The sequence below is a fragment of the Triticum urartu genome, chromosome 7A, assembly GCF_056163025.1.
Source record: "Triticum urartu cultivar PI428250 chromosome 7A, HENAU_Tu73, whole genome shotgun sequence".
Taxonomy (NCBI): Eukaryota; Viridiplantae; Streptophyta; class Magnoliopsida; order Poales; family Poaceae; genus Triticum; species Triticum urartu.
In genome coordinates this window covers 724,214,999-724,222,382 of record NC_141879.1, presented here as the reverse complement: position 1 = coordinate 724,222,382, position 7,384 = coordinate 724,214,999, and positions in this window count along the sequence as shown.

The following is a 7,384-nucleotide window of genomic DNA, read 5'->3' as shown; positions in this document are numbered from 1 at the left end:
GTTGCAGGAATTGCATCCTAGCAATTGTGCGAGAACCAAAGAGGGTTACACCAGATCATCTTTATGACATGAACACATCGTTGCTAAGGTATCAAACAATGTCTGCGTGTGCAGAAATTTCTGCTTCGTCATTAAACAATGCCTTTATTTTGTACAAGTTTACTTACAACTGAAAGGAACCTCAACTGTAGAGGCACACATTGAAAAGTTTGATAGGGCTAATCAAAGTGCAGAATCAACCATACCAAGACGAGCAGTTCACAAGCCAGGTATATTCAAACCACAGATCAGAAGAAACATAGTGTCCTATTTTGTACAAGTAGGGTATCTTGCCTGTTGCTGTTGTTTACAAGCAACTTGATATCATGATGGAAATAATTATTTCCAAGATTTTGGTAATACATGTGCTAATACTATTTATTTTCAAAGAACTGTTAATACTAGTTTCACAAAAGAATAAATGGTACTCATGAACTAGTAGCAGCAGCGGTAGCAAGTAACCCTAATGCAACAAAATGGGATAATCATGGAAATTTGTAGTACATGAAAAGATGTGTCCGCCTCTTTGTCATGGTAATAATATCACTAATGAGCACTATGTAAAATCCTAGAGCTGACATAGAAAAGAGTTCAGTTTAGAAGTGTATATGGTACAACTAGGAACCAGATAGAATCAATATGTACATAATAAGGTTGATGATTTAGTGCATTTATTATACATGATAAAAACCTGCCAATTATATTCCCTGATTAGTGTGTCCATTCAGGCGTATTCTTATTGAAATATGTGTGATTTTTCTTGAAATAACAGGGAAAAGATTGAAGTAATTGTTTTTGAAGAACTCAGCAAACACAAGTGAAGTCGTGGCCAAGAGAACTTTAGTGAATAAACATATCACATATGTGGTTTGAGGAAGCATGCTTGGAGAGCAATATGTTGGTGTTTCTGTTCATGACAACATTTCAAATCTTGACGATGAGAGACTTATTAGATTGTATGAAAAGAATCCAATCCAGACGGTAAGGGATGCTATTGATTATGTTATTGCTTGGCCTCGATCACATGTAAGTCCACTTCCATACAAGCATCGGGTATGCTCCAATGTCCATTAAGGTATATAATTTATGAAGAATCTTTGTAAATTTTTAGGTCAAAAATACCTAAGCCAATCGCTCCAACAACACCACAAAAACATTCCTACTCCAAGACAACCAGATAACACTGGTATGGTACATCTCTTACAATTCATCAAAGAACATTTCATTGTGCACTAGTCCAAAAGCTTATGCTCATGTAAACTTTTCTTTGTTTCCTTTCTTTTCAGGAAAGCTAAGGCTTTAGAGGACTGCATTGCAGGATCCAGGAGCAGCTGCAGATGGATTAATTTTTAAATGAACAAATATAATGAATTATGTATAGATTTTAGCTTCATAGGAAAACTTGGTTCTAGTGTGTAGGATATTTTCTTATTTATTTGTATCTTTCATATGAATGTCTGATTTGATTCAGTTGTGAACTCTGCACACTTTTAATACATGTAATTGTTCCTACTAATTAGTCCACTGGATTTGCTAGTGAGGATGCTTATTGTGTGAATGGAATTGGTAATGTGAACTGAGGTCTTCATATAATGACATTTGATCAGACCGCACATGCATATGTGTCATGATAAAGTAATCGAATTGGAAATGATGAAATACAAAGTCAAAATAAACCAAATATTATTTAATGTAAAATAATTCATAGCTACAAAAAAATTTATGTATATTTAGAAACGAATATAACGTCTCCACATAGCGTGTATAGGCGTTGGGTCCATGATGAAACCTCTACTCCCATCGAGACATGCTTTGAGCGTGTCTAACATAACATCTCGACATGTATAGAGACGACTTTGATTGTCTCAATAAAACGTCCCATGTCATGTATACACGGTGAGCAAGCGTGTCTACCGGTTTTGAGACGGTTCATGGGAAGACGCTTTACCAAATCGACTCTACAGTTGCCTAGAGATGAAATAACACGTCTCTAGCCATGGAATTTGACGTCTCTGCATGTAGATTTTCTTGTAGTGATCATCCCCTTTTCTAAAAAAATCATAGATCGTAGATTGTCAAGACTCTGATACCAATTATTGGCTTTTGAACTTGCTAGATCAAATCACCCATGCTAGTCTACTGTTTATCAATCAAGTTGATTGTTTGACTGCTTGTTTAGCTAGCTTGCACATACGTATTTCTGGGTGATTTGATCTAGCAAGTTCAAAAGCCAACAATTGATATCTAGAGCCTTGACGATCTACGATTGTGGACAGTGATAAGGAGTCGGTCAAGTCCGGCAACTGCGGTTCCAAGACGAGCAAGAACGGCGACAAGGTGAAGAAGGGCGGCAAGTCAGTAACCAGTGGTGGCGGAAAGGGCGGCGCCGACGTACTCGCGCATCGCCACATCCCCATCCAGTACCTGATACTAGTCGACGCCAACTACGGCGTGTGGGTGGTGAAGATGAAGATTATTCTTCGAACCCTACGAGTGTTGGAGGCCATCACGGACGACGGCGATGATGAGGAGTGTGACTAAGGTGCCATGGCTGCCATAGCCCAGTCTGTGCCGGATTCCGTGCTGATGACATTGGCGGAGTTCGAGACAGCAAGAGAGGCGTGGAACGCACTCAAAGAGATGAGGATTGAAGAGGATCACGTCACGAAGGCTCGGACACAAGTGCTGAAGTGCCAATTTCACAAGTTGCAGATGGAGGAAACTGAATCGATAAACGACTATGTCATGCGTCTGAATACTTTGATGGGAGAGATCTGTTTGCTTGGTGCAAAGCTCGAGAAGGCCGATATTGTGGAGAAGTTTTCAGTTCGGTGACTGATCAATTCAAGTACATCATCGGCACGCTCGAGCAGCTTTACGACATCGACGACATAACCATAACGGAGGCGATTGGACGCTTGCGGACATGGGAAGAGAATGCTCGTGGTTGTCGGAAAGGCAAAGGAGGAGGTGGTGACCAACTCATGTACTCGCGCGCAAACTGGGAGTCCCCAAGTAGCAAAGGAAGGCGCAACGTTGGCGAAGGCTCAAGCAACGCGAAGCATGGCGGACAAACCGGAAAAGGCAAAGGAAAAGGCAAGCCACAAAGTCGTGGTAAGCAAGACCGATCTAAAGAGCGAAAGCCAAGGAATTTGGATATGTCTGAGGTCAAGTGCTATAACTGCAACAAGATGGTCACTTTGCGAAGGATTGTCCGGAGCCTAACAAGCGAGAGATCAAGGCAAATTTAGCGAGGCAGGAAGAGGTCTTCTGATGGCCGAAGTTTGTGATATCGTCCAAACGGTGGTTGTGAAACCAAGCCGGAAGGTGCTACTTGGGGACTCCTAGTAGTCTACGTGTGAGTACATGAGTTGGTCACCACCTCCTCCTTTGCCTTTGCGACAATCACAAGCATTCTCTTTCCATGTCCGCAAGCGTCCGATCGTCTTCGTTATAGTCATGTCGTCGATGTTGTAAAGCTGCTTGAGCGTACCGATGATGTACGTGAATTTATCAATCACCGAACTGAAAAACTTCTTCACAATCTCGGCCTTCTCGAGCTTTGCACCAAGCACGCGGATCTTTCCCACCAAAGTAGTCAGACGCATGGCAAGTCGACGCACCGCAAAAACAGTGTTTCCTATGTCCAGTTTTGATTGCTCGTTTACGTCAAGAGTCGCTGCTACATGTACGTACGGCCAGAATCAATTAAGCTGCCTGCTAGCTTGCTAGCTAGCTTGCACCTACGTGGTGATCCTCGTGGTGAACCTGGGTGATCTAATCTAGAGATCGAAAACCAACAGGGAGCGCTCGTCCTTCGCTGTGAGAAAGTGCTTCAAGAGCGCATCCAGAATTCTTACCCCAATAAGGAAGCTCTCAGATGACTCGGACTTGATCATTCCCACAGCGTACGTGGCCAGATTTGTTTCCTTGAAGAAGGTTGGGCTCTTCTGGCACTTGGTCACGGTCTCGCCCACGTATCCCATCACCAATTCTTACCCGTCGTCGTTGCTCATGTCGTTCGCGTCTGCGACATCATTCACTAGCTTTTCCCGCGCGAAAGATGAGTAAAACCTGGAACAGAAAATCGGGTTTGTGTTCCGTGTCATTTGTATAATCTTGGTGCCACTATTGAATCAGAAAAATTCCGTTTATCAAAGAAAGGAAAAATGAGAATAACCTGTAACAGAAGAGCAAACCCTGCAACACAGCCAGTGAGTACAAGACATTCAGGGCCGGCTGCATGGTGTAAATACTCATCCTTGCTGCTGCCATTGTCGTAGTCATGTTGTATTAGACGCCAGATAGAAATGCCGGGGCTCAACAGCGGGCCACACACGTAGAGTGCCGCTAGAGGGCACACTACTATGGGAGCCTGTGACACAAGCACACAACAACTGCTAGCAGTAGGCGTGGTTAGGAGTCATTAGTATCGTTTGGAGTCAGCGTTCCAACTATAGCAAGGTAGAGGCCAGAGAACGAGTGCCCCATACCTTTTAACTTCTCCTTCAGACCGACATTAGCAGAGACCCTGGTCATATATCTCCTATCTCCTTCTTCTATATATATATATATATATATATATATATATATATATATATATATATATATATATACTAATTAGAGGCACCATACGAGGCACCACGTTAATTCTTAAGGGTTAAGAAATTTTACCCATCTGATTAATATATGGTACGATAAAAGGAGAGACCTACCATCCTTTCCCACGTACAGGAGTTGTCTACCTCTTGGACTCTATCTGTTTTCCCAAACTAAAAAAATCTATGCGTCATCTACTCCTAGATTTGACATACGTGAGGCATCCTCCCCTTCATCTCTCTCTATTTTTTTCCCTCGAAAAGAAATCTAAGCATTGTCTCCTCCGGTATGACGAGAAAATTGAAAAGTTGCATCAGATTGAATTTGCCGGTGCATGACGGAGAAGATGACTCCACATCCCCATGTCCTTTCTTCTTCAGTCTGCATCATATAGATTTGTGGCTCCGCTGCTCCATAGCAGGCAGTAGCAATGAAGATGTTTGCATCATCCACTTCAGATTTTGGCAGCCGTAGAGTTGTCCATAATTTTAAGCTGTTCTCACCGTCGCACCGCCTTTACTGTGTAGGTAGCCCTGCTGGTCTCCAGCCTTCCTCGCTCATCATGCATGTTTTCCTTTGCAGCCAGATATTTGCAGGGCTTCCACATATTCTGATGGAGCCAAGCTAGCAACCGTGATGAGCAACTCCATCGCCCTCTAACCCTCAGGTGTGTCTTCTTTCAACCTTAATCCCATATGTTTCTTCAACCTTAACCAAATTAGCAGATGGAACAAGCAGATAACACTGAATAGCATGCAACACATATCAGTATAATATTTAGGTACAGATTTGGTGGGAAGGTGAACACATCAATGTGTATATTCTGCAGCCAATTCCTTTCTTCATGCAACTATATTAAGTACGGAGAAACCATAGCATATCATATAGCAGCTAATAAGCTCCCTCCATTGTGAGCTGCCCGTGAATAGGTGAAAGGCATCTTACTAGCACAGGGCTGATTGTTTTTAAGGCAGCCCGATTAAAGTTTATAGTTTGACATAATTTAGCAGCTCACCCATGAGTGAATGAACTGATATTGCAGTACTAATATTTTGTCTACTGCGACATAGAGCATATATGTTTGAAGGTGTACAACGTGAGCATATAATTGGCCTCATTATCAATATTTGTTACCTTCCGGAGAGATGGCAGTAAATTTTATAAGATTTCTCAATATGTAGGCTACTAAGGAGTAAGGACTCTTCATACTACCATGCTATATACATGCAAGGTCAAAGCTTCTCAGAATTTTCAACTTAACTACAGAATAAGTTTGACCTTTATATTCATTTGTAAAATTGGATCTTAAGCATTAACCGTGGGAGGATCAAGACCAAAGTTCTGTACGAGTACAGTTTTACCTCTAAAATAGAAGAGATATCTCCTTTTACTATTGATGAAGGCTGCAAAACCATATTCGATCTATGATTTTTTTCATAAATCTCACTTCTAATTCGAAGTAGTTTTGTGATTCTTGTGGTAGTGGAGATGGAATTTATTATTTTAATTTGGCTGCTACAATACGCCATTAATTAGAACTAGAATGGAATTAAAATTTACTTAGTAATCCATGAAGAAGCTCTCCTTGGATCAAGCACAAACCCAGCTAAAAGTGTGTTTGTTCACTAGGAACTAGCGACAAATTCTCTGGTTGTGGAACAAAAACAGAGCAGGAGGATCCCCGGCATTCTTCCTACATGTAGCATTTGTGGAGTCCAGAAGGTGAACGATTTCCATGCAGTCATGACATGTACTGGGCATGGCTGTCTGAAAGGGATATTCAGAGGATGGGGCGAGAATAGGTATTCATAAATCTCAGCAAGGTGAGGTGGAATCTAATTTTTGTGTGGTGGCAAGCGGAATGCACTTTCAGTAAGGGTGAGTTTACTACTGCACAGTCGGCTCAACTCCTGTCCTTATATATGTGCTTATACAGTTACAGTTGATTCAGACAAGGCATAGTGGTATAAATAATAAAGGTAAGAAACCCCTAGGCACCCTTGGTACAAGTGCAGTTTTTAACCTCAGAATAGCAGAAAAAAATCGGGTTCTTCACTTAATTGACGAAGGCTGCCAAAACTTATTCAATCTCTTAGCTCTCCACCAATCCGACTAAGTCTATGTAGTTAGTCATTCTTAGATGACAAAGGAATTGGATTTCTTTTTTGAAATCTCGCTACCATTACATGCAATTGGTTATAATTAGAGGACAACGTAATCGAAGTTAATTAGTAATCCTACACTACTCTATGTAGTTATTGTTACATATTTATGGAATTAAATTTGAGACATTTGAAGGACGTGAACACCCATGAACAAACTTTCCATGATTTCGTTGTTGGTCTATGAAGCTCCCAGAGACCCAGACTGCAGCCACATCCCATATAATCAAGGTCCGGAGAGGTCTGCATCGATATGTACTCTTATATCAGGGTCAAGTGTTGAGGAGACTGAGCATCCCCTGTGATGCCCGGATATGACAGTAGCAGCATGTGCAGGTGAAATAACCAGAATTATATGCAATGCCGTTTAGAAAAATAAAACACATTACAGGCTTACAATTCTTTGGGCATAGTATCAGTAATGTTGTTAAAGAAACATTGGCACCACAGCTTGATTTTGCCAACTGATGACTTGATAAGAAACATCTTATGGCTTTCGCTTATTTCTGCTATTTTCTTATAACTAATAACATAAAGATTTTGTCATACTTATGTGCTTTATTAACTAACTTATTAATTGATCC